General features: G+C 39.9%; 1 protein-coding gene across 2 annotated transcripts in view; it reads left to right on the top strand.

The window, feature by feature from the left end:
- The window catches only part of LOC137176124 (plexin-B2-like), a 206,942-nt gene that overhangs the window by 73,563 nt on the left and 106,095 nt on the right, over positions 1–27,284 (top strand). For both annotated transcript variants that reach the window (XM_067582193.1, XM_067582196.1), the window contains exon 3: positions 6,640–6,693. The gene's annotated coding sequence lies outside the window, so the exon portion shown is untranslated. The remainder of the gene's footprint in view (positions 1–6,639; positions 6,694–27,284) is intronic.

Here is a 27,284-nt window from a genome sequence, read left to right on the forward strand (position 1 = left end):
AAGATATATGGAGCAGAGCGCACAGCTGTTAGGTCTTTAGGACAGAGTTTGTCCACCCTCTGGTGTTGTATAACGGATTACCTCATTTTATTTATTGTTTTTTACTCCCTGACCTTCACTCTCTTACTCTCAGTCTCTAGATGGGTTTTTATTCTCAATTTGTGCATTAAAAAACCTGAATAAACGCTGAAAAATCTCTAAATAGAACTGAAGTTTTACGAGTGGCCGAGGTGGAAAAGTCAGTGTATCTATAAAAGCAAAATGCGACCGAGTGCAATGACGTTTATGACATGACGTACATGAAAGCGTCACTGAAGAGCTGAAGACGTCAGATCTGTGTGGAGCGATGATGAGGAGACTGTAACCTTCCTTAAATCAATACGTGAAACAAACAGAAATGTCATATTTCCATCATGTTTTCCATCATTTCTGTGTTCTGCAGTGGTTTAATGACACCAACGTTCCTCAAATTAATACATAAAACAGCATATTTCCATCATGTTTTAGACATACTGTTGCACTTGCTTCTTCAGCAACGGTTTAATGAATTAATTCAAATTTTCTGTTGCCAATATTCTGGAAATGTGGTTAAAATTGGCACTAAATTTGTTTGGAAACCTGGCTTCTGTCTCGGCGTTTGTCCAAACATAACTGCACAAACAGGAAGCACTGAGCATGAACTTGTGTGTGTGTGTGTGTGTTTAAAAGAGAAAATGTGTCGGCTCTCTTTGGACATGGCTGCCATTGTTCGACTGTCCTTCTTGGCTCATGACACATGACTCATAGTGTGTTTTCGTGTGTGTGTGTGTGTGTGTGTGTGAGACAGACAAAGACAGTGTGTATGTACAGCTTGCCTCCTTTTTTTTTTTTTCTGGCTTAGAGGTCAGACGGAGAGCAGAGGGCGTCCCTGCCTACAATCTGGACCTGCTGTGTGTGTCTGTCCTCTGTCTGCCTCAGTTTTATATACAGTAAATGCAGCCAAACATGGAAAGAAAATCAGCCTTTATAGCACCGCTGCTACTATTAAAATGATTTATAACAAAAACAATATATAATAGTAAAACGTAGAAAATTCAGAAAGTGTTCCTTTCTGCCTTTTGCTGCCGTTTACTGATTCAAAGTGGGGTGTTTTTGTTTTTTTTGTTTTTTGAATGATATTGGAGTGAAGGAGTGAAAATGAAAGAGGCAGAGGAGGGAGGTCAGTGCAGGCCGAGCTGGAGAGAAGAATGCACAATAACCCTCTGAAAATTTAATAAACGCATGGAAATGTTTCAGGTATTTTGAGGTCCAGGTTTCTGTGTGTTTCTGTCCTTCAGTGGCTCACATGAGGAGAAAACACAACAACCAAAATAAGCCATCGAGTGATGGAAAGTAACTAAGTACATTTACTCAAATACTGTGCTTAAGTATAAATTTAAAGGAACTTGTACTTTCTACTCCACTACATTTATTTGACAGCTTTAGTTACTTTTCAGATGAAGATTTGACACAATGGATAATATAACAAGCTTTTAAAATACAACACATTGTTAAAGATGAAACCAGTGGTTTCCAACCTTTTTGTCTTTTGACGTCTTACAAAAAGCAGTGTGTAGTCGGGGTCACATTTCACATGTCTATGAGTTGTTAACAGCTCCACCAAATAGTGATTTTTCCCTCTAAACTTCTCACATGCTTTCATTTCAATAAATGTTCAAATGATCCAATATTTCAGCAAAAATCAAAGATTAGAGAAAAAGTCCAAAAACTGAAAACAGATTTGTGTATCAGAACTTTGTTTTTTCTTCTTTCCTCTCCCATTAATCATCTCACGACCCCTCAGATTTATCTGCCGACCCTTTGGAGGGGCCCCGACCCCTAGGTTGGGAACCAGTGGACTAAACTAGCTAACTGTATATAAAGTAGTGTAAACTAGCTCCACCTCCAGCAGCTACAACAGTAACATGCTGCTCTAACACTGATGCTTCACTATTAATAATCTAATGATGTCATATATAATAATATATCAGTCAGAGGGACCAAACCACTACTTTTACTGCAATACTTTAACTACATCAAGCTCATAATACTTATGTACTTTTACTGCAATACTTTAACTACATCAAGCTCATAATACTTATGTACTTTTACTCTTCCACCACTGTCCATCGTATAATTTAATGAATCAGGTTAATTTAGAGCACTTTGCACTGAACTGAAGAGCAAACAGGAGGCTGTTTTGTCATAATTTTGACTTAAATATCTCATGATTATGATTTAGCAATTTGTAATTAATTATTTGATCTTTATCTCATAATTGTAAGATTATCTTGTAATGATGAGATAAAATCTTTGTCTTTATAATCAAAAGATTTGATTAACAGCATCAAGTCAAAAACCCTTCTGATGAGTTGTGTTGCTGGGAAATCGCCTGCATCCTGCTAGTTTTTTATTAGCACTTTAACAAACCATGAACTCTGACAGTTAACGTCATTAATGTTTGTAATCGTGAACTCTTGGGGAAGTGAGTGAGAGATTCAGAACAAAAGACGACAACAGTGTTGGAAAATCAAACATCTGCCTGGTTCCAAACCTCCTTAATTATTACCTGAATCCCATTGTAAGTTTTGTGTTGTGCTCGTTAACAGAGAAACAACCAGTCAGGAGGTTTAGGAAAGAGGAGGCCAGAAAAATAAACACATAAATGACAAAAAGTGAGATTAGTGGACTGACAGAATAGTAGTCGTTAGCTGTTTTGGTAAGTGATTAATTGTTAGTTGAGTGTTATTTTTTTCTCTGGTTCCAGCTTCTCAAATATGAATATTTTCTAGTTTCTTTAGTCTTCTGTGACAGTAATCTGAACATCTTTGGGTTTTGGACTGTTGGTCGTGACAAAATAAGATGTTTGAAGGCGTCATCTTTGGCTTTGAGTAACAGTGATGGACATTTTTCACCATTTTCTGTCATTTTAAAGACCAATCGATTGATCGACAATGAAAATAATTTACAGTTGCAGCACTTAAGAATCGTCCAGGTTGTTGTACATCGACGTATTTCTTTTTAGCTGCACCTAGAACATTTACACAACATCACACTGGAAAACTGAATTAACACGAAAAGGCAAATAAATCTGATTGACTAACTGAAGGCAACATAATTCTGCAGTTATGAGATTATATGAGAGTTAAATTTTTCTTTTGTCTTTAATCAATCAGAGTTTTGAACCTGAGAGAAAGAGCTGGAAATCTATCTTCTGTTGAACATATACAAGTTTTTAACATTATTCAAACACTCTGAGGACATAAATCCAGCTGAGAAAAGCATCAGAAGTGGATTTGTCTGATTCTTAACAGTATCTGTGTCTTCTCCTTAAATTTAATCCTTACCTTCAGGTTATTTAGACCCGTTCTTTCTCTGCTTTTATAGTTGCACTTATCATAATATGATAACTGCAGTGTAATTGTCAAGTGAGTTGTGTGTTCGGTCCCTAAAGCCCAGATGATGAATATTTATTGTCTTTTTTTTTTTTTATACGCTTTTCAAGCTACTTCCTGGTGATGGAAGGAAACATTGTGTCGACTGATGCTTCGCCATCTGGATGTTTAGATGTTGGGTGTTAGATGGTAGAACATATGGACACACACACACACACACACACACAAAAAATAAATGAACACACACACACACACACACACAAGTCGACTGTGCTATTCAGAAGCATATGGTTCTTTGAGATAGAGTGGAGACAGACTGGGCTATTCTGTTGGATAGCACCGAGGGCCTCAACATTGTTAGAAGTGCTGCCAAACAAACTTCACCACACATGCAAACACACACACACACACATTCACACACACACACACATTCACATTCTCGCCTCACTTGCTGCTTTGCTATTTGTTTCAATGCAAAGTGAAAGGCAGCGTGCTTCACTTTTAGTTTCTGCAGCAGGAGGAGAGAGGTGAGCAGTGTCCTCCTCCTCGTCTGGGTTTTAACAGTGTGTAATGAAAATGAAGATACCTGTGAAGTCTTTTACCGGAGGCCTTATTCAGCAACATTTCGGGGGGGGGGGGGGGCCTTCAGCTGCTCTTTTGTTCATTACACACTCCGCTTTTTGTCTGTTTGCTTGTCTCATTATGAAGATTACTCCCTAAATTGATTTTTCCTTTATCTTCTCAGTTTAAAAAGTCCCTTTATTTTAGAGCCTGGGTATAAGCATTAATGTTATCGCTATGAGAAGAAAAAAAAAACTGAGGCTCTCTTCTCTTATTATCACAAATTAAAAAGCCTTTAGTTTAATTCGGGCCTTGACGAAAGGCTCTATTTAAACTCAGGCCGAACTCCAGCTTTTTTGTTATTATTCCAGGCAGTAATGTGCTTTTCTCTCTCATAGATAATACAAGATTTCTAGCACTTTCTGCAAATTAATTTCATTTAATTAATGTCACTGTGCTGTGAATATAAGGCTGGTTCTCGCTTTGATCCACAGGCTCGCAGGTTCTGTCGCAGTCGGGCCAGATTTCATTTTAGTGGAAAGAGGGTTTGAACCAGTGTTCAGTGTATTAGCTTCAGCATAGTCTGTGGGTTAAAGGATGAGTTCACAGTTTTTCAAGTGTGTCTTAAAACAACAGTCAGGAGCCCAAATGAACAGTGAAACCTGCAAACATGTATTTAAAAGTTTATCTGAAGCTAATACGAAGCTTCAGATGAGTCAAATCAAGTAGATATCTTTCAACGTTACAGTCTTATTAGTGCCAAAGTCCCTCTTTTCGTTACTATACTTCCACAGCAGCTCAACAAGGAAACACAAAGAGGGAATTTGACGCTAAAAAGACTGTAAATGTGTCAGATATCCACTTGATGTGACTAACTCAGACTGATGAAGCCTCATATAAGCTTCACATCAACTTCTCTATGGATGTGGATTTTGGCCTCCATCACCTACATTGTAATCACATTTGAAGGATCTTTTAATATCCAGTATGAACAGGAGGAATGATTACAGCGAGGAAAACCTCTTTCACTCTTCATATGGACACCTGACTGTGTCTTTTTAAAGTGAATTGAAATAGCTTCAGTCCAAATAAGTGTAAAGTTTTCTCCTGTATTTGCTTTATTCAGATATGAGCAATAAATATTATCATTATCAGCGTTTTAACTTTTCGTAACGCTAACATTGTTAATGAGAATCAACAACAACATGCTAGCAACTCTGTGCTTTCAGCTTAATGCTAACGCTAGCATAGCGCTAACATGCTGATGTTTAGCAGGTAATGTTAACCATGGTGATACATGCTAACATTTGCTAATTAGCTCTGCAACTTTTCATATCTGCAACTTTTTATATCTGCAACTTTTGGCTACGTCACTCCTGCGAAAGAAGTCTCCAACCTTTATGGGACTGGTTAAATAAAGGTTAAATATAATGAAACATATACTGTAATACAGCTGAGGCTGATGGGAATGTCGTAATAAGTGTTGGACAAAAAGAAACCTGATGTTGGCGCTAGAGGAAAAGTTAAGGGATCACTAAAGACATTAGGATACATTCTGCAGAGAACATGTATCACATTTCATGGCAATGCATTCAGTAGTCGTTGAGACATTTCATTCAAAAGCAAAAATGTCAACCTCATAGTGGCGATTAAGGGAAAATTCAAGGTGTCAACCAAGTTATTTGGCGTCATCCTCTGGGGACCATTGAAGTCTGTTTCATGTTAATCCTGCCAATAGTTATTGAGATATTTCCAACAAACTGACTGATAGACTTCAGAGCTGATGAAAACACTTATCTAGAGGAGTGACAATGTGAAATTAGTCGATTTTATTGATCTTTTTTTAAAAAAAAAAGACTAAAATGTTATCTACTTTCGAGGATTTGCTGCTGTTTTGTGTTTCATATCATCTTGTTTTTAATCCCTATCAGCTCTTGGATGTTATGATCATAACAGCAAACAAATGAGATCACAAACAGTGATGTATGAGTAAATTATCTGATTATAAAAGAACTGTCACTGCTCCTAATAGAACACATATCTTCTTTTGCAGTTGTTTCAATACATATTGTATTTATTCTCACTCCCATTACAAGCAAACCAGACACTTAATCATTTGTCACCATGTTTTCGCTGCCAAACTTTTATTGGCTCGTTTATATTTTAAAGCCCCGCCCTGTCACCACCACCAAAACACACACACACACTCATCAAGAGCGGAGAAAACATCTTCTCCAGCTCTCCCCATCTGTCTCTAATAATGGAATCAGATGAAAAATTATTAAAATGTAAAGATACAACACAATACAGCAAGTCGGGGTTAAATGTAGACATGCGGAAGAACCTGTGTGTGAGGAAGTTTCAGGGGTTTTTTGTTCTTAAACTCTTCAGGCGGAGTCACCGACAGAAAGACGATCTATGACAAATACGTCACCTTTTCTTGACCTGTAATTTGAGCGTAACCCTCGGGGGCCACTCATCGATTTCCCCCTCGAGTTTCAGCAAAATCCGAGCTGTGTTTTTTTTTTTTGTTTTTTTCAGATATCAGATGACCAATCAGGACCCTGCTGCAGTGATTTATGTCTTATTTTTTATTTAGGGAACAAAACTGATGCCATAATAATGTCAATAAAGGGTTTTTTTGTGTGTTTTTTTTTTTTTTCAGCGGAGCGAAGCGGTTCATGTCATCCAGAGATCAACAGGCCTGAACACTGAACAGGTAAGGAAACAAAAATGTCTAAATTCCTTTTAGATTCTTATCAAACTTCTTTCACACGGCGTTCATATCATTTTTCGAACTTTCTCCCTTCTTGGCTCTCATCTCAGAAACCATTATAGGTTCCCATGAATGCCACTGGCTGTTTATTTTGGCAGTTATGTGTGTGTGTGTGTGTGTGTGTGGGGTAGTGCGGGGGGTGTGTGGGTTAAGGGGTTAATTGGAGGCTTCAGGCCGTTTTTTAAAGAAATGAATTCTCGTCCGAGACTCTGCTGCCCCCTATACAAACACTCCTCTCACATATCAGCCAATTACTGACACTTTACACACTCCTCTCTGTCTCTCTCATATTGCTTTTCTCCTTCTGTCTGAACTCCCCCGATGTCGCCGAGGCAGCTGTCAAGGGACTTTAATACTACCAGCTTTATTTTTCTTCTAATACCGCAGTAAGAAAAAAAATGTGTTCAGTGTGTTGCAGCCTGAGATGTAAGATGCTTGTGGTGGGATAAAGTACAACTCTAACCCTTACCCTCTTTACTTGTGACGACCCTAATCTGCTCTAAATTAAACCTTAACCCTCAAACCGAGTCTTCACTCTCAAATAGCCTTTTCAAAGAAGTGAGATTCAGACAAAGAGTCCTCATTTCAAAGGTGTAAAACCCACGTTTGTCTTCAGAAACACCATGAGGTCATACGCACTGGGAGTTTAACTGATGCTGGATGGGGAGTTAATCTACTGCAGTGTTCTGGGTATCTTATCTGTGCAAAATGGACAGTTTGAAAACATGAACAAAATATGTTGCAGCTTCGGCATCGAAAAATGTGAAATCTTGACTCGAATTTGCCCTCATCACAGGTGATTTTGTGTATTTAACATTCACAGCTTTGCCTTTTCGCTAGACGGCAGCTATGTTGGCTACTGAGTTTAAGCCAGTTCCAGTTAGTTTCACATGTATAAATATCCTTTTTAAAAAGGGAATACGTAGCAGCAACATAACTGACACACAGAAATACTTATGTGCAAAGATGAGTTGCTTGTTGTTCCTGTTTTTCTATTGAATTTCTCATCTTAGAAGAAGCTTTTTGCTGTTGTAGCAGTGTATGATTGGCTTTTCCTTGCATATTTCTGCACAAATATTAACACCTTAACATTCAGTTTTCCTCTTTTGTTTCCTCTTAAGTGGTTTTAAAGTTTCTGACCGTATCATATACAGTATATTTGTATCATCTTGTTCTAGCACATGAAGCTAGATAATGTTCTTTCTTGGCTCTATCGGTCCTTTGGATCATTTTATACACACTTACCCCAAATTTCAGCCTTGACACAAATGTTATGACCTCTACTTGAATTTAAAATACAAGTCTCTGCATTTCAGCAAATTTTCGCTGGACAGCTTCAAGAGTTTGTACCGACTACTGTGCCACTGGTTCTTAAGGTTTTTTTTCCAGAAATGCTGAATGAATCACTAGAATCGAATTGCATTCTGGGTTGTCATTTCGTTATAAAAGACAGGACCATCTCAGGTTTATGTAAGCCGTTCTTTTTTTGGTTCGGGTACAAGATTCCAGGCATGTGAAAACTAACCCTTCAGACTAACTCTTACGCCACCGAACATGAAAGAAAATACAGTATGCACACAAAGATTATCTACCACAGTGAAGGTGGTAACACTTTTCTCTCTCTGTTACTGCCTGCGGAGCTTTTTGGCCATTTATGGCTTTCGATCTCTCTGAGTTCATGACCTCGGTTCTCTACTGTTTCAGAGACTTTTCTAGCCTGCAGAGAATCCTTCTTTTCTTGGACGAAAAACAGAATATTTCAAAAATAGTTTATATGAAAGTTGACAAGTTTAAACGTCTTAATTATTTGAGTATTTTTATCAGCGGTTTTGAATGTGTTGCTGTTCAGAAACTCACACTGGACTAAAAATGAGACCTTCCAGTGTGACTGGTTGATTTGAATGGTCGTCTAATCTGAATGACTGCTTTCTATGATCTGCTTCTGTCCGCTCGCAGTCTGCCAACTCATATTAAAGCGTGTCGCCACAGTGTGTGTGTGTGTGTGTGTGTTTGTGTGTGTGTGTGTGTTCCTCTCCTCCACTTCCCCGTCTGTCTTCCATCCATCACTGTTTCCCTCTTGCCTCCGTGTTCTCAATCTTTCATTCCCCCCCTCTGCTGTGTTACCCAGTGTGTGTGTGTGTGTGTGTGTGTGTGTGTGTTTAAAGTAGTTCTTGTTCCCATAAACTGCTTCATTTTCTCAGCCTTCCATGGGAGCTTGTAGCTTGTCACTCTGTCAAATCTTATGAAAGCAAATACAAGGGCCTTTGTGTGTGTGTGTGTGTGTGTGTGTGTGTGTGTGTGTGTCTGTGTGTAAGATACCACTTTCTCAGGGTGAAATCCGTCATCCCTCTCTCATATTTGAGGTGCACCAACTGAAGCTGATAAAGTCCTGTTCAGCTCAGTTTTATTATTTTTTTTTCCTGGTTGGCTTTGATTTTTATTTTCAGCAGCTTTTATACGGCTTCACTCCTGAACAAATAAATGGATAACCTTTCATATGAGCATAAATATTTTCCTTTATGTACATTCATCCCCCAACCAAAGAAATACCGCTGTAATCCTAAAACTAAACTAAACCCAAGTCCTAAACCTAAACTAGAGACTTGTTTTGACAAGACTTGATATCTGACTTTGACTTGTCTCGATGGACTTGAGACTTGACTTGAGATTTGTTTTGAAAAGACTTGATGTGGTCTTGTCTTGACTGACTTGGGACATGACTTGAAACTTGACACAGACTTGTCTAGGGTGACTTGTTCTGACAAAACTTCAACTTGTCTTGATTTACTTGGAAATTGCTTTGACAAGACCTGGTACTCGACTTGAATTCGTCTTGACAAGACTTGAGACTTGACTTGGATTTGACTTAATTGACTCGATGATTGAAACATTGAGACTGGACATTGACTTGACTGGGTTGAGAGCTGCCTTGACAGGACTTGGTACCTGACTTTGATTTGTCTCATGTGACTTGGCACTTGAGACGTCATTTGACAAGACTTGGACTTGACTTGGTCTTGTCTAGGGTGACTTGGGACTTGTTTTGTCAAAACTTCGACTTGTCTTGATTTACTTGGAAATTGTTTTGACAAGACCTGGTACTCGACTGGAACTCGTCTCGATTGACATTGGACTTAATTTGATACTTGTCTTGCCTGAATCGGTACGTAACTTGAGTCTTGACTTGGATTTGACTTAATTGACTTAATTGAAAAACTGAGACTGGACATTGACTTGACTGAGTTGAGAGTTGCTTTGACAGGACTTGGTACCTGACTTTGATTTGTCTTGACTGACCTGCGCACTTCTTTCTTGGACTTCTTTTCACAAGGCTTTGACTTGACTTGCCAGGAAAAACCCTGCCAAGTCAAGTCAAGACAAGCCCAAGTCACGTGTTCTTCTCTTTGTTGGTGAGACACACCACGATGGTCACAGTGAACCAGGTGATGTGAAAAGATAAGTACCGTAAGTGCAATAAAAGCTTTGCAAGTAAAAACCCAATAAGAATAATTTATCAAACCACCTGTTCAACAAGCATAAACATGTAGACAAATGATATTTCCACCTGCTTTGCCTGCAGTGTTTTACACAATCACAGCAAACGCTTTTGAGCAACAGTAAAAAATTCACAGTACATCTTTTCTCATCAACCTCCTGCTGCTGTGAGTTTCCTGAGACCGGCTGCAGAAAAAGCCCAGCAGATGGCTCCAGCAGGGGGACGCGACTTGAGTCCGCTGGGGGGCCTCAGGGTGCATCACAGCGGCCCCCGTGAAACAACTGCTAACACTACACATGCATATGTCGTAATGAGATTAATATGAACCATAACTTCCCGCGGGAAGCTATGAGGGAAAGCAATGATGTGTTACCTTTTTAAAGATAAACAGAATCTGGAGTTGTTGTCTAAACATGCATTTGACAAGTTTGACACGTCAGACTGAGCGTTTGAATGCAAAACGTGTGAAAGTGCAACGAATTTACAGCATAACAGAAGCAGCATTTATCCAGACAGAGAAGCAGAACCAGCAGTTTGACACTGATGTTTGTTGACGCTTCACATCGATTCATAAATCTTGTAAATCCAATGTTGACATAAAGTAGTCCTGCTAGTTGATTTGCCCTCACAACATCCAAGTACAAGCGGATATTACATCTCAGCAAACCAGTTAACAAATCTCTTTTTGACTCGTGGTTTATATCTTCTTATTACCCAAATCTAGTCCAGTTTATACAAAAACAAACTTATCTTCAGTCGCTCTCGGGTCCAATCTCTGAGCGAATCCAAGAGAAACATAGAAACAACCCGATAGAAACTCAGTCAGCCACAGTGTTTATTCTTTAAATATTGAACATTGGTACAAAACATGAGCTCTCAGCAGATTCAGTCCAGAAAATATCAATACTGACCTTCTCAAAGCCACATCAGTCAAACCAAAGTGAATGAATAATATAACCACCAGTTCAGTAAACACAGTTTTTTTTGTGTGTGTGTGTGGAACAAAAGTACAAGACGTATGGATATTACAGAAAGCTTTCATCAAGTCGTCTCTCTTTCTCTTTTCTATTAATCTTCCTCATCACATCATTGCTTACCTCACTACCTCACATAATACTCAGACATGGTGTGTGTGTGTGTGTCTGGCTGGCAGTCTGATTGTTGTGTTTGGGTTTAGTCCCAGAATTGTATCACTGCGTAAAATTTGAGGTGTGTGGGTTTGACTCGAGTCCATTTTTTTTTCTTCTTTCAACACACACACACACACAAAGATGGCAAACATCTCCCGAGAGCTGCCAAAACTCAGTGTGTGTCCATCATTTTCATTGTATCCCCTTAATCAGCTCATTAATTTATAGCCTTAACGATGTAGAGAAAGGAAGGAAGGAAGGATGCAAGGATGCCAGGAAGGATGGAAGAAAAGATGTCCGAATAGTGATGGATGAATTGTGAAGGAACATTGCAAAAAAAAAAAAAAAAAAAAAAGAGGAGACATTGGAAAAAAATATAAAATAAATGGAAGAAAGTCAAGAAGGATGAAAGCAACGAAAATGGCAGAAAAGAACGGAAAGAACAGAGAAGAAGAAGAAGAAGGAGACTTAGAAGGCAAAGTTGATGACTTGGAGCAGACTTTTATCAGCTGCCAACTGGTACTGTGGTGTGTGTGTGTGTGTGTGTGTGTGTGATCGAATAGTTTCGGGATTGTTGCCAGCAGTTTAGTGTGTGCAGTGTGTGTGTGTGTGTGTGTGTGTTGTTGTGCATGTGTATGAGGAGGGCGTGGATGGATGGATGGATGCTCTTGTGTGGTTTTTAGTATTTTCTTTTCTTTGTGAGCCAGCAGAGTGTGGCTTCTGTCTCTTCCCCCACGGTGGAAAGCTTTTATACTCTTTTAGTTGCTCCAACTCGCCGCTGGATTGGACCAAAGAAGAAGAAACTTTGTCTTTGCCTTTCATCTTGTCCCCGTTTTTTTTTTTTTTTTCTTTCTGCTGCTGCTCAATAGTTCAACTTACCAGAGATCACTCAGTGCTGCGACAATGTTGGTTCATTGAGAAGAATTTCTAGAGGTCGCGCCCTTTATTTGTCCGTTTCACCGCGGAGGCTGTTGCTCTCCGTTCTTCCTGTCAAGTACTTCTTACATTTGTTTCTTCTTCTATTTAAAGGCTCTGTCATGGGAACATCTGGTTCCAGTTTTGTTGGTTTTCCGAGCGATACTGTGCTCTGCTGCTGCTGCAAAGTTTCCTTTCAGAAAATCCATTCCAGCACCTGGTACTTGTTCACAGCCTCTCCAGTGCAAGGAGACATAATTCACTGTCATGCAATGTGTGGGAGTTCTTGCTTTGTAACACTGCAAAGAGATGAAAGTCTTTTTGAGTTTTCTGAACAACGTCTATGTTCAGTATCGACTGTATAATCCTGCAGTGAGCTCGTAGCCGTGCACGTCCAAAAACAGTCAAAATCACAGCCGTGAAAACCTGTTGATGCTGAAGAGCTTCAAACAAAATGCTTCTCTTGATTGTCTGACGGTGTCTGAAACCTTTTTTGGGGTCAGACAATTTTTCATAACTTCACAAAATCGACAATCACACCCACTCAACCAGGATTGGCCAGCTGTGCAGAAGCAAGAGAAGAACGCTGGGATTTAACTTCTCTCTCGAGCTCTTTCGTCACTTTTTGAGCGTGCAACTCCAAGAATGTCTTCCAAGAGTCGTCCGGTAGGATTCAATGCGTTGGGATAACAGAGACACTCAAAAAACATGAGATGTTCCCGATGAGGGATCGGAGAGGCGGCGGGATGCAGCTGAACAGCTATAAACACACTCACCTTTAGACACGGACATGACCTTGTTTGTTTCAAGCATGCTGAACCTTTTTCACAACTGGAAGCTCTGCTGCAGACATTGCATCTAGTTGCTGCAACTAATGTTTATTTTCATTATCTTATTATTAACCAATTAATTGTTTTTGCTATTATAATTTCCCACAGTTCCCAAGCTGACGTCTTCAAATGTCTTATTTTGTCTGACTAACAGTCCACAACCCAAAGATACTCGGTTCACTGTCATGTACGACGAAGAAAAGCATCAAATCTTCACATTTGAGAAGCTGGAACCAGCAAATATTTGGTATTTTTGCTTTAAACAAAAGACTAAAACGATTATTTGATTATCAAAATGGTTGCTGATGTGAATGTGGAGATACGTTTCACTTCGTTGGTTCAGTCTGATTTGATTTTGAACTCTTTGTCACAGTTTTCTCCAAAAAAATGTTTCATAACCAACACTTGATTTTAGCTGTTTTCAAAGTAATTAGCTGTTAACTGATGCATTTTAGATAATTGCTGAATAAAAATCCTTTTAGTTAAGTCTTGTTCTTAATGTTAGCTACTTAGATACTTGTTAGCCAAGAATCAACAAACACAAATACATTATCACTTCACTTCTGACAGTTTATCCTAAAACTTGAAGGCGTATTTTTTGCACTTTTCAGCGTCTGTTAACTTTCTCACAAACTCCGTCGCAGCAAGTTTTCATCTTTTCTCATGTGATCTATTCCAGAGGAAGTAGAGATATTAATGTCATCACTTCCTGTTTATTCCTGATCTGTTTTGTATCTATAGAAAGCAGCAAACGTCCTGCTCTGTTACTTTTAGCTCCTATTTGACCAGAAAGGATGCATCAATAAGATTCAATTTTCCATAACGAGAAACTAAAGAGCCCTTAAATACTGTAGTTACATTATTAATTATCATTTTTATCCATCACTACTGATGCACCATTTGGCAGCACTAAAGTCCAGTATCACTTACTGTCTTTCACTTTTAGTTTCTCCTGAATTTATAAACTTTTCTTGAATTTAATCATAATTTATTCGGGCGTACCCATGCCAGCGGTCGGCCTTTGCACCCCGAGGTGTCAATTTTTTGGTTTTCACTGCATATATTTATTGCGACTGTGCACACGGTCCGCAGCGGAGCTTTGTTATTGCCGAGCAAGAGCCGAATGTTTCACTCCTTTAATTCCTTTTTGATCACAGAAGAGCTGAATCAGGAATACCTGCAGCTCATTTTTATTATACATGAACTTTGAAACGCTGCAGACGGGGGGGGGGGGGGAGAAGAAGTGAAAAGTGAAGAGGAGGAGGGAGAGTACTGAGGCAGACTCACTAAGCTGTCTGCTACATTTAAGCTTTTATGGACAACAGCAGGGACCCTCCCTGCCTCTGATGGCTTTAACAGCTTACTTCACTGCTCTCTACAGCCTCTTTCTCTATTATTCTCTTCATTTCTTACTTACAAAATGGACTCTGTGTGTGTGTGTGTGTGTGTGTGTGTGTGCAACATAGTAGATAGATCCTTGTAGAGCTTTACTGACTCTCAGCGATACAGTAGATGAGAAGTGTCCTCTTTCCTGCCTTTTCTCTCTCTGCACATAGAAACACGTTTGTCGGTTTGTCTTTTGTCTTACGTAAGAAATACCTGTTACATGACATCCACAGAGTGTCTTAAAAATAGACTTTAATGGTTTAACAGACCGAGCATCGACAGAACGGTTTGTTTCTTCTTCTTTTAAAAGCAAATTCTGTTCTGAGAATTCATCACACAGTGTTGAAGCTTCGTTATTTACTTTGGAAATAGCAGTTTGTAACTAACGATTATATTCAGTAACACTTCATCTGATGATTTTGTCTTTAAAATGTCAGAAATTTTCCGTCACGTTGAGGTGATGAGATGTGAGAAGCTTCTGTAAATTGAAAACTTAAGTGAAAGGCGCACGGTGGGTAGTTCAGGTGGCGTGGGAGATCGGACTAGTCGAACAGAAACGCTGAGAATTCATTACACAGAGTTGAAGCTTCGTTATTTACTTTGGAAATAGCAGTTTGACAAAATGTTTTAGGTTGTAGCTAACAATTATATTCAGTAACACTTCATCTGATGATTTTAACGTAATGAGATGTGAGAAGCTTCTGAAAATTTCCGGTAAATAGACGCTGTGCTAAGAATTTTTATTTAAAAAAACAAGAAAAGAACATGAGTTCATGTGGCTAACGTTAGCTCCATCATATGTAACATTAGTATAGAACATTTTTCATGTTTCTATCTTTTGAAATGCTGCATCAGTGTTCAAGCGCAGTGGGAAAATAAAACTGAAGTGAAAAGGGCACGGTGGGTAGTTCAGGTGGCGTGGGAGATCAGAGCAGTCCAACAGAAACATGGCTGCTCTGCCTGTTAGAAAAAAAAAGTTTGAAATTCAACAGATGAAATAACAGAGGAGTGATCAATAATTCACAGCAACACTCGTGAGCTTCTCTTCATAAATTATGGGTTTTTTTTGTGCCTTTCACTGATTTTTACTCTTTTAATTATTGTGTCTTTACTTCAATCTGAGCTTTATTCCCTCGGGATTCATCAAATGAAGTTTGTGCACATTATCTGCACTCAGTTTGTGGTCATGTGGTTTGGAAAGTTTCCAAATATGGACTTACCGCTTCCCCCTCTGGGTGTAGCCTTTGATGTCTGATTGACTGGTCATTAATTAGCTCGTTAGACTTGAGAGGGAGGCTGATCCGGGGTGGGGGGGGGGGGGGGGGGGGTGTAAGGGAGTATTTACAGGACAAGCCTGGCGTTTGGCTCGAGAGTGTGTTTGTGTTGCGTAACGGTGCTAAAACAAAATGAAACGGCATGAAGACGTCAGAAGATACAGATATCAAGTCAAAACTGTTAGTGATACATGTGATGGATGATCTGATTCAGCTGCTTTTTATTTTTCAACATTATATAACATGAAAGTGTAAAATATAAAGAACTAGAAGAGTGCAGATCTCTGATGGTCCTCCTGGGTTCATCTAACTGTATAAACTCAATAAGGTAACAATAAACCAGACGATAAGTCCAAACGTCTCAGTATAAACATTATTTATCTAGAACATTTTGTTATTTACTTGGAACAGTTTCTTTGTAACACACCATATAAAATAAAACCTCTCAAACAAAGAAGAGTTGAATCTCACTCAGTCGTCCCTCCCAGCTCCCTTACAGTCCAGATGGCGGCGAAGCTAACAAAAACAGGGATTTAATCATCTCTGTGTCGTGCCTAACATTAGCGGATCATAACATATCGGGTATGGAATTAATCTGCAGATGCTTCGGTTCAAGATGAGACCAAATATTTCTATTGATGTCAGTTTTTGAGCCGCGACAAAGGTCAAAACGTGGCCTGCAACAGACTGCGACGGTCTAAAACGCTTTATAAAGTAGGTTTTTTAACAATTGTGAGTCACTGCAACCATGAACAGCCATACATGAGCATAAAAGATATGAGGCTGATGGGTTCAGTTGTAGCAGAGATCACACACACACACACACACACACACACACGACCTAACACATGATAATGAAACGTACCCGGTCATGCGTTAACGACGGGGAGTTTAACATGTCACCTGTACGGCTGATTCTAGCGCTGAAACAGTCAGTTAATCAATGAGTCTCCTGACAGAAAACCAATCATCAATTGTTTGGTTTTTTTTTATAATTGATTATTCATTGAAGTCATCAGGTTTGTTTTAAGGTTAGTCTGAGAGCTCAGGAGATTAACAGGATACGAGAAGCACAAAATGAGTTTTTTCAGTCTTTCCTCTAATCTTTGCTTTTTGTTCTTGCAAATTATTTATTATTTATTTATGTAATTTTAGCTGTTTATGGCTTTTTAATGTATTTTTCAAAGCAAAACAAGAAAAAATAATTATGAGGGTCACAAATAGATTTTAGCATTTATGAAAGAAAGAGTTCCAGATTCTCTTTATATCATAAATCTTAAAGGTTTTTAGAAAGTTGTTGATGGACATTTTTCATTATTTCCTGATATTTTCTAGACTAAATGATTCTAATTATTTAAGACTAAATAGTCGATAATGAAAATAACCATCAGCCCATGTAGCCCTTGATAATTTGCTTGAAAAATGCTTGTCTGGCAGTAATACACACACACACACACACACACACACACACACACAGAAACACACACACACACACACAGCGTGGATGAGCGCTCGGTTTGATCTGCGCGGCGGCGCGTTGAGCCTCACGGGAGCTGAGAGGAGTTTAAAGTTTATACAGCACTGTCAGAATTAATGAACTAGAATGTCACAGTACAGAGAGGAGAAAGTAGGAGTACAAACACACACACACACACACACACACACACACACACACACACACACACTCATGTAATGAAAGAGCATAGACAAATCAAGTGAAGTGACATGAAAAGCATCAAGAAAATTACAAATACACACGTCTGTCTGTCAGCGCTGCGTTCGTCCTTTGCCTTTGTCTTTGTCTTTTCCAAGTGTGTGTGTGTGTCTATATGATACCAACACATGTAGGCCTATATTATATGTGTGTGTGTGTGTGTGTGTGTGTGTGTGTGTAACTAGGCTGTTACCCGTGTCAAATGAGTGTTTCATCAGGAAGCGTGAATACCACCAGTGTGTGGTTTTATGTGTATGTGTGTGTGTTTTTTTTTTCTCATTCAAATATTCTTTGGGAGCATCTGGGAGGATTTAATGGGAGAATAAAATTATTCTCTAAAGATTATCTCCCCTCAGAGCTAGATTTCTCACTATGTGTGTGTGTGTGTGTGTGTGTGTGTGTGTGTGTGTGTGTGAGCATGAGTGTACTTCCTCTATTCAACTGTTCAAACATTTTTTTTCCCAAAAGCTTCAGGAAGGATTCAGTAAGATAATGAAACAACTTTCTAAAGATTTTTCTTTTTTCCACCCTTCATATCTTTATCTTCTCCCTCACCCCCATATTTGCTACAGGCTGGATTTTTAATCTCCTGGATCATTTTGATCTCTTGAATCATTCACTGTCATCATTTTGAATTAAACCATTTTGCTGCTCTTCAGCTGTGACGGCCTTTCTCTCATATTTTTCTGGCTTTGTGCAACTAGAAACAATTATTAAGCAACCAAAAGTGCTTTTTTTTTCTTCTCCCCCACTTTTTTTACTTTGTGTTTTGTTCATCAGGGTGTTTGTAGGTCTCGAGAAAGTCTTTAAACGTCTTGAATTATATTAACAACTCGATTCCAGGCTGTTAAAGTTCTCAGACACAATTAAATTAGAGTCTTTTAGGTAGTAAAACAGGTTTAGGGATGCTGTTTTCCCTGAAAATGGGATCATTACTTCCTTGATGTGATGTAATCCCTGTTAAAAAACATTTGTAGGGGTGGGACACCCTGCGGTGAGGAATCAGGAGTCAGTGTGAAACAGCGGGGCGTCGGTTATGGAGAGAGGAGTGGCGTTTTAATTTGGCGGGATGGGTAAACATTTGTGGTTGTAGACCTCCACCAGTACCACCAGTTTGTTTGTTTTTTTGCAGTGATTGAAATAGCTCTTGTTGTGCTCATTGACGGCCGTGAAGGAGTTTTGTATTAAGAATGAGAACATCATCATCATCATCATCACCATCCTGTGTCAGAGTGAGAAATGTAGCCCAAGAAAAATAGCTACAAAAATGAGGACAAGTATTGATGAGATCATTGCAGCTCTAGAGTTAATTGTAAGCTGATTTATAGAAATGACATCTCTTTAATTGGCCTATTTCTTCAAATGACGTGACAGATGTTAGTTAACGGCTCCTAGCCGCCGCCGCCGCTAACTACCTCGGTGTCGACTCCTCCAAACAGGAAACATTTCAGATGAATATCATGTCAGAATAAATAATAAAGTGAAAACAGAAGGGAGTGTTTTAAAATTCATGATGGTTTTATCGGTGTTTCGTTATATCCACTAGAGCGTCTTGAAATCACCAATTAAGTCACAAGACAGAAAAGAAAAGAAAAAATGGAGGAATATACAGTACTGTGCAAAAGTTTGAGGCCCTTTTAGGTCATGCAGTACCATCAGGGAGGCGTCTGATCGGTCCCAGAGTTATTCTCCAGCATGACAATGACCCCAAACATCCAGCCAGAGTCATAAAAACTATCTTCAGCAACAAAAAAAAAAAAAAAAAAAAAAAAGGAACAAGGAGTCCTGCAGCAGATGGTTTGGCCCCCACAGAGCCCTGATGTCAACATCATGGAGTCAGTCTGGGATTAACATGAACAGACAGAAGCAGCTGAAATCCACAGAAGAAGAACTGTGGCAACTTCTCCGAGACGCAGGAACAACCGACCTGCTGAATACCTGGAAAACTGTCTGCAGGTGCTGCTGTTTACTGAACTTTGTATGAAGTTAACTGATAAATAAAAACTATTTTTGAAAGCATCCTCACTTTACTTTTAGTGCCTAAAACTTTTGCACAGTACTGTTTTGAAGCATTTGAAGTATTTTTTCTGCTTTTCTATCCTATTAATCATCTTTCCATCCTTCACATTTATATCCAGATCCCTTGGATGTATTAAGAGAACTGGATTCAGTGGTCCAAGATGTCGCACTTCATTCATTCTAATATAAAGTCACTTACTGGGAGCTCAGACGCCAAAAACATTTTTTTAAACTTCTCGTTTTGAGGCCAAAAAAGAGAGGAGAGTAGAACAGTAGGAAAAAAGTAAAGTAGTCCTACAATACAGAAAACAGGAACCAAGAATTTCTGATACAACTTTATTGGACATTATCTACTACAAAGAGTGTGAGAGTCGCATTTAGGAAAGGGAAGAGGTCCCTTTGCATCATGTGACCTGCAGTACTGACTTTGACCACAATGGCAAAATCGCCTCATAGCCCAGCGCTGTTCCTGGGAGCTTCGTCTGAACACCCAGACTGGGAATCACTATTGTATTGCAAGTAGGGATGCACGATATTGGATTTTTTGCCGATATCCGATATGCCGATATTTCCAACTCATTGTGGCCAATTGCCATTACCGATATATGCACATATTTTTTTCCAGCTCGCTAGATTGTACTAAGTATGATCAACATGGAGAGCCGGGGCTATCGTTAGCTGAGAGGCTAGCGGAGCGTTAGCAGCAGAATGACCGGAGGGAAGCACAGCCAGCTAGCATCCCAGCTAACGTTAGCTGAGAGGCTAGCGGAGCGTTAGCAGCAGCATGACCGGAAGGAAGCACAGCCAGCTAGCATCCCAGCTAACATTAGCTGAGAGGCTAGCGGAGCGTTTGCAGCAGCATGACTGGGGGGAAGCGCAGCCAGCTAGCATCCCAGCTAACGTTAGCTGAGAGGCTAGCGGAGCGTTTGCAGCAGCATGACTGGAGGGAAACGCAGCCAGCTAGCATCCCAGCTAACGTTAGCTGAGAGGCTAGCGGAGCGTTTGCAGCAGCATGACTGGGGGGAAGCACAGCCAGCTAGCATCCCAGCTAACGTTAGCTGAGAGGCTAGCGGAGCGTTTGCAGCAGCATGACTGGAGGGAAACGCAGCCAGCTAGCATCCCAGCTAACGTTAGCCCTGGCTCTCCGTTTGGATACAACCGGATCAACCAAGCTGGTCTGACAGGCAGCTGTGTGAAGTGGAGCCTGCGGAGGAAGCACCGGGACCGCCTGGGTGAAACAGTCCATGGAGGGAAGCACAGTTATGCAGAAAATGTTCATTTTGGCCGATGCTGATATTTCATTTTAGAGCTTATATCGGCCGATACCGATGACGTGCCGATAATATCCCTAATTGCAGATTTAATTTCTACTTTTATTTTAAAGATTTATTATACTTCACTGCTCTCAATTGAATTCTTCAGAAGGAGGAAACGTTCTGTCGGTGTGAGATGTTGGTCTTAGAATCACAGTTTGCTACCAGAGCTCTCGAGCCTGGAGGCGACCGCTCGGCCGTGAAGAAAAACACAGCAACACGACTCTGAACTCAGACGGCAGGAGAAAATGTGATGTAAATAGTTTTAGGTGCCTTTTAAATTATGTCGTTGATTGAATTGAGAAAAGAACTTCTAACAGACTCTTATTATCAGCGACGAGTAGATGACTCCGTGTGTGTCCTGAAGCCTCCTGATAACTCCGCTCTGATGGCTTTTTGTCTGCTTACCCTCTCGTCGCCACTTCCCCCTCCCTCCCCCTGAAATAAATTGCAGAGTAAAGTAGGTGGACTTCATTTTTTTTTTTTTTTCCGCCGTTCAAAACTCTCCCGGTTCTCGTCTGATGTAAACCAAACCCCTCGCAGAGAGGAAGAGGAGCCTTTGTTCTCGTCACAGCACTTCTGTCTAAATCACAGCTCATCAGCGGTTTCATCTCTCTGGGCAGGACCTCCATTAAAGATGAACGGCGTGTCACTGGTTGCATAAGAGGCCTTAAGCTGCTTTTTAAAATGGGAGTTTGCTTTGACAGATCATTGTAGGGTTCACAGCAGAGGATGGAAAGTTTTTTTTTTTTTAATATTTTCCCTCTGGCTACAAGTGGTCATGAATCCTGAAATGTTTTGGTCGCAGTCGGTAGTTCAACATTTAACGCTATCGATCGTATTTCTCTTTCCTATCAGGTTTGGGAATAATGACCCTTTAATGTATCTCATGACTATTGCAGCATCATACATTACTTACTGCACATCTTCCATATCATGCAGCATGTGCGGCCGGTCTGTATCGGATTTGAACTTTTTCATATACTTCCCCAGAGTCCACTTGGAGGCCCCGTAATGTAAAATGCAACGTAGAGGCCAAAAAGGTTTGGTATCAAGACACAAATATATCAATATCTGGAAGAAGATTGTTAAGAAATATGCTTTTTTTTTTTTTTTTGTCTGTTAGCTTATTGATCCCTGAAAGTAAAGGTTGAGTAGTTCAGTTGTGTTTATGATGAGGCAGGAAGCGAGTGCATAAAAACTGAAAGTCTGAAAGTTACAGCGCTACAAAACTTTATGGTCCTAGTGGGCTTCCATACAACAAAAGTTTTTCTTACTTTGTGATTATCTTTATGTAATCAGCTTACTGTGGCTGCTTTATCCTGCGTCGTTCCTCCCTCTGATGTTTACAGCTCAGCCGCAGAGTTAAAGAAAAGTGCTGAAAATGTTTCTTATTTTTTATTTTATGTGCCAATGGGTTTGCAGTTGTTAGTCTTATCTGCACATGTGATTACTGGACGGTGTAACTGAACGCATATCAAGCGTATCTCAGGTCGGTCAGCGTATCTCAGGTCGGTTTAAGTTGAACTTTGGCTGCTAAATGAAGCGATGAAGAGTTTTTTAACGTTTGAGTGGTGAAAAGCTTTAATCGTGCAGCAGCAACAAGATATTTTTATATGTGTGTATTGAAAGATGTCTGACTGAGGAGTATTTTACGGCTCTGATGGACATTTTTTTAGTTGTTTGGTCCAGTTTGCCCCAAAAAACATGCAGATCAGGTTAATTGACGAGTCTAAATCGCCTGTAGGTATGAATATGAGTATGAACGGTCGTCTGTCTCTATGTGTCAGTCCTTTTCTCTCATATATGACAAAGAAAAACAGCAAATTATCCCATTTTCAGGATCTGGAACTAAAGAGCATCTGGTATACGGTTCATTCTCTAATTGTTGCAGCTCTAATCAGAAATTATAAAGCTGTCGTGTTTGTTTACAGAAACTATGTTAATTAAATGAGGAAACTGAATAATAACCGAAGCTTCCTGGATATTTTGTGGAAGTTTTGTGGTGATTTTTTTTTTTTTGTCTGTCTCTCTCTTCCTGTTGTAGTCCTCCTCGTCCTCTTCATGTTACCCTCTGGTTCGTTTCCCTCTCTCTCTCTCTCTCTCTTTCCCCCTCTCAGAATCTCTCCGTCTCTTCCCTTCCCCTCAGGACGGGCCTGGATCATGAGGATTACAAGGGTTTTGTGTTTCAGCAGGGAGAAAGATGAGGAGGAAGAAGAGAGATAAAGAGGGCAGTTGAAAAGGAGAGGAGGAGGGGGGTGAAGAGAGAGAGAGAGGGGGGGGGAGGAGGATGAAGGGGGAGGACATGTTTGTACAGGCGAGACAGAAGGAATAAAAAGGAGCCAGAGATTCTTGTTCCTCTTTTCAGCACTCTGGAGTTTCTCTTACTTTTATCTTTTTTTTTTTTTCTCTTCATTTTATTCACTCTTTCTTTCACCCCTTCCCTGAGCTCAGTCTGTTTATACTCACACACACACACACACACACACACACACAGAGGGGGCTGAGAGCTCCTCATTACAGCAGTCAAGTGTGTTCTCGGACTCACTATTCAGACTACAGATTGGAAATACAACACCAGACACACCCCTCACTGGGAGACTCAATACACACACACACACACACACACACACTCTCCCGGTTCTCCCAGGTGAATTAGCATTCCCTTTTTCTTCACATTAAATTGTATTTGCATTGGCGGAACCTCAATGCTGTTTCCTTTTTATATATATATATATAAACTGAGTCCTGCTCCATCCTAGGAAATGATGATATAGTGCTAATCTGAAGGAAAACAAAATAAAGTTGGGGTTGGGCTTTAAAAAAGTGCCACTAGAGATAAAATATAAGCTTTTATTGTAACCTTATTAGGGGGATAATGGTTATTACCGTGTATAAATATGGCTGTTGTCAGAGTTCTTACCTCGTATGACCCTAGAGGGCATAAAGAGTCCAAAACAACCTGACTGTAAAGCTGCAACTATTACATTAATCTGCATCTATTTTGATAATTGTTTAAATCATATTTTCCAAGCTCTCTGATGAGAGATTTTGTTGCTTCTCTTCATCGTACACATTAAGTCAATTTTTACTTATGTAGCTCAATATCATGAATCATAAATTCGCCTCAGGGGGGATTTACAACATCTGTACAGCAACACAGCATCCTCTATGCTTAGACCCTCGATCCAGTTAAAGAAAAACTTCCCCCTCCAAAAAAAATCCATTAACAGCGGGGAAAAAAAATGGAAGAAAGGGGAGAGATCCCTCCTCCAGGACGGACAGACGTGCGATACATGAAAAACAGAAATACAGCTTAGACACACAGGATGGATTGATGATGACTGATATATGAAGAATCTGATCAGGAGGACGTTGAGGCACTAAACAGACCTGAAAAGACTCATTTAAGTCATTTTTTAAGAGACAGTCCTCCCAAATAAAGTATTTTTAAGTAATTATGACGAGAACAAAGAAGGAAATCACCAAACTCCGAGTCGACATTGTTTTATCTTGACCACGATCGTCCCGTAACGTTAACCACGTGGTTATTATTGTAGCTGTGAGGAAGACGGTGGCAGGAAGTAGTAACTTTAACCCACAACACATGTTTCTTTAACCTTAACAAAGTGATTTAACACAAATGTCCTGTCCTGCCGATGGAGGCGCCAGATTAGAAAACGCTCCTATGTGTCGTTCTGGAGTCACATGATCAAACAAACATATATGGTCGTTTACTTTGCTGCTTCTCTTGGGTTTCCACATTAACGCAGGTCACTCAGTAATTGAATGTTTTGTTGTTGTTGTTTCTTTATGACATCATCTCGTGCTCTAAGATAATGAGATGTTGCTGTTATCTGATGGGATCAATCATAGAACTTTTGTACTTGATGGAGATTTGACATTTGTGAAAAACAGAACTATCAGAGCTTTTGAAAGTTTGTGGTCTGAGAGCTCGCTCATGTTTCTGAAAATAACTTCTGAAACAATGACACTCCCAAACTAACACAGGTTTCATTTCAGGCTGCTGAAATAATGTTCCACATATTTATTTTCCTCCACTCAGACGTCGGTCTGATTGAGTTTTGGGTAAATATCATTTTTCATAACTAATCCATATGATGGATTTTAGCCTTTCATTGTCTGGGGTGGATTAATATGTTCTGTCCATCTAATCCTGTTCGATTTTAGTCTGCCTGGCGTGCTGGCATTAAACTATGCACACGGCAGACTTGATGAGGAGAGGGTGTATGTGTGTGTGTGTGTGTGTGTGTGTGAGAGAGAGAGAGTTTTAACCTTTTTTACACTTCAATGGGACCTTGCAGCTCCCAGTGAAACACCAGTGAAGTCATGGAAGAATGACGCATAACATTAGCTCACTCACCTTTCTATTTTTTTGAAGACTTTTTTGAAGTTTCGTGTGATATCTTCCTCTAACATATCAGACGTTGTGTGATACTTTGTAATAGAATTTATTAGTAAGGGAGGAAGATCAAGGTTCAAGTCAAGACAGCGTATAAGCTAGCGTCGGTTCTTCTTAGCTCAGATGTCGACAATCTACAATCACCGCAATCTGTATATAAAGACGGACATAGCGAGTTGTGAGCTTGTCAGTCTTGTCAGCGCCATCTTTTAAAGGAGTGCGAGTTGTTGCCTTTCATGATCTGGAAACACAACTGGAGCGAATGCTAGCTTAGAGCTGGCGACCTTGAGCTAACGTTATGCTAACAGGGCAGGTGTCATAACCAAGTAACATTAAACTTAGTGAAATATTGCGGCAATAGTCCGACTCAGTGCGAATCCCGGAGCCAACTGTCAATCACAGCTGTCAATCAACGCTCGCACGCCAGACATCAAAGCTACTATAAGTCAAATCTTATTAATGGAGCAATAATTTCCAAAATAACCACCAGCACTCGTATTAGAGGGCCTGAATTTACAGATTGAGACCATAATGACTTGTTAGAAATGTAGTGAAAATGTTCTGGTACACCAGTGTTTCCCCTATATTCACCGCTGCTGCAAAATTATGAGCGCCGCTGCTAAAATTTCAGACGATCATTAAAATCAACGGGCTACTAATGATTTTCACTCGTACACTGTGAAAGCACAATAAAACCCTACGTTATTGTGGATTTTTTTTTAGTCATCCTCCCTCTCTTCGTTCTTCAAAGGTCATCTATGTGGAAGGTACAAGAGTAGCGTAGCTCTGTTAAGGAATAAGGCAGTGCATGTGTGTGTGTGTAAATGTGCGCGTGTAGTTGCATGAGCGGCAGAAACATGACGTGAACACGAGCCGAGCAGAGGAAAAGTTTAGTGGTAAGTTGTCGATCTGGCAGTAAATGTACAGTACAGACTACAGTTTGTCAGTTAATAAATGCTACAGCTCCTAAAGTCAAAGAAAATACTCACCTATCGAAGGGGGTTAGCCCCGAAGTTAGCAACAACACGTTAGCTTAACTTGACCAGGCTCACTTACGGTGGACCAGCAATTCTCATTTTAGTGTCAATCTCAGGCGCTCTTTAACAGAGAACAGAGAAATGTCTGGCTGATGAGTCTCTGTCTTGAGTTTTTCATGCCCCCACATATAAAGATATAAATCCTCCACACCAAACTCTACAACTCAAAACAAACAAACCATACAGCAAAACAATACCACAGTATAAGGATTGATTTAGTATTTCTGCAGAGAAGTTGAGGCTTTTTAAATAAGAGTCAGTCGGCTGAGGAACTTCCACAGAATTCGGCTTAACTTCCGACTCCAAGGAGATAAATACAAGCTAATTTTGAGCGGCAACAGTGCAAAAACATTTTTAAAATTAAGTGGAGTTTCTCTTCAAAAGAAATATATTCTTCTACTGTTTGTTTGTTTTCAGGCAAGGTGCCATATGCCTCTATTATTATTATTTGTTGGATGAGCACCAGCATCTTTTTTTAATTAACCTGGAAACTTTTAGGATTTATTGTTTGTTTTAAATGTTGTGAATTTCAACTTTTGTTATTTTAAGTGTCAACAAGGAACATTCCTCTCAGTCCGTGTTGATAAGACGTGTTTACCACTAAGAATTATTAGATAGGAAGACAGAACAGAGTCTGAATAATGAAAGTATTGACAACCAGAGTGAAAGAAGGAACTCGGAGTAAGTGGAGGAATAAAAGCCAACGAAGAAGGAGAGAGTTTTTGGCTTTGTGTCAACTTTGCCGCCACTGAACCCCTGTGTATGTGTGTGTGTGTGTATGTGTGTGTGTGTCACCGAGGCAGCCTGCCATGCTTCAGCGTGTTAATTATGTAAATTGGTCATTAGGAACCCTTATGGGGGCCAGGATGAAAATACCCAAACACACACACACACACACACACACACACACACACACACACACACACGTGGAACTGGCTGCACATGTTAAGTGGGAACAGGAGGAAAATTAGGCCAGTGGAAAAAGGGAAAACTTTCC

Source organism: Thunnus thynnus, chromosome 23, assembly GCF_963924715.1.
Source record: "Thunnus thynnus chromosome 23, fThuThy2.1, whole genome shotgun sequence".
In the NCBI taxonomy this organism is placed as follows: domain Eukaryota; kingdom Metazoa; phylum Chordata; class Actinopteri; order Scombriformes; family Scombridae; genus Thunnus; species Thunnus thynnus.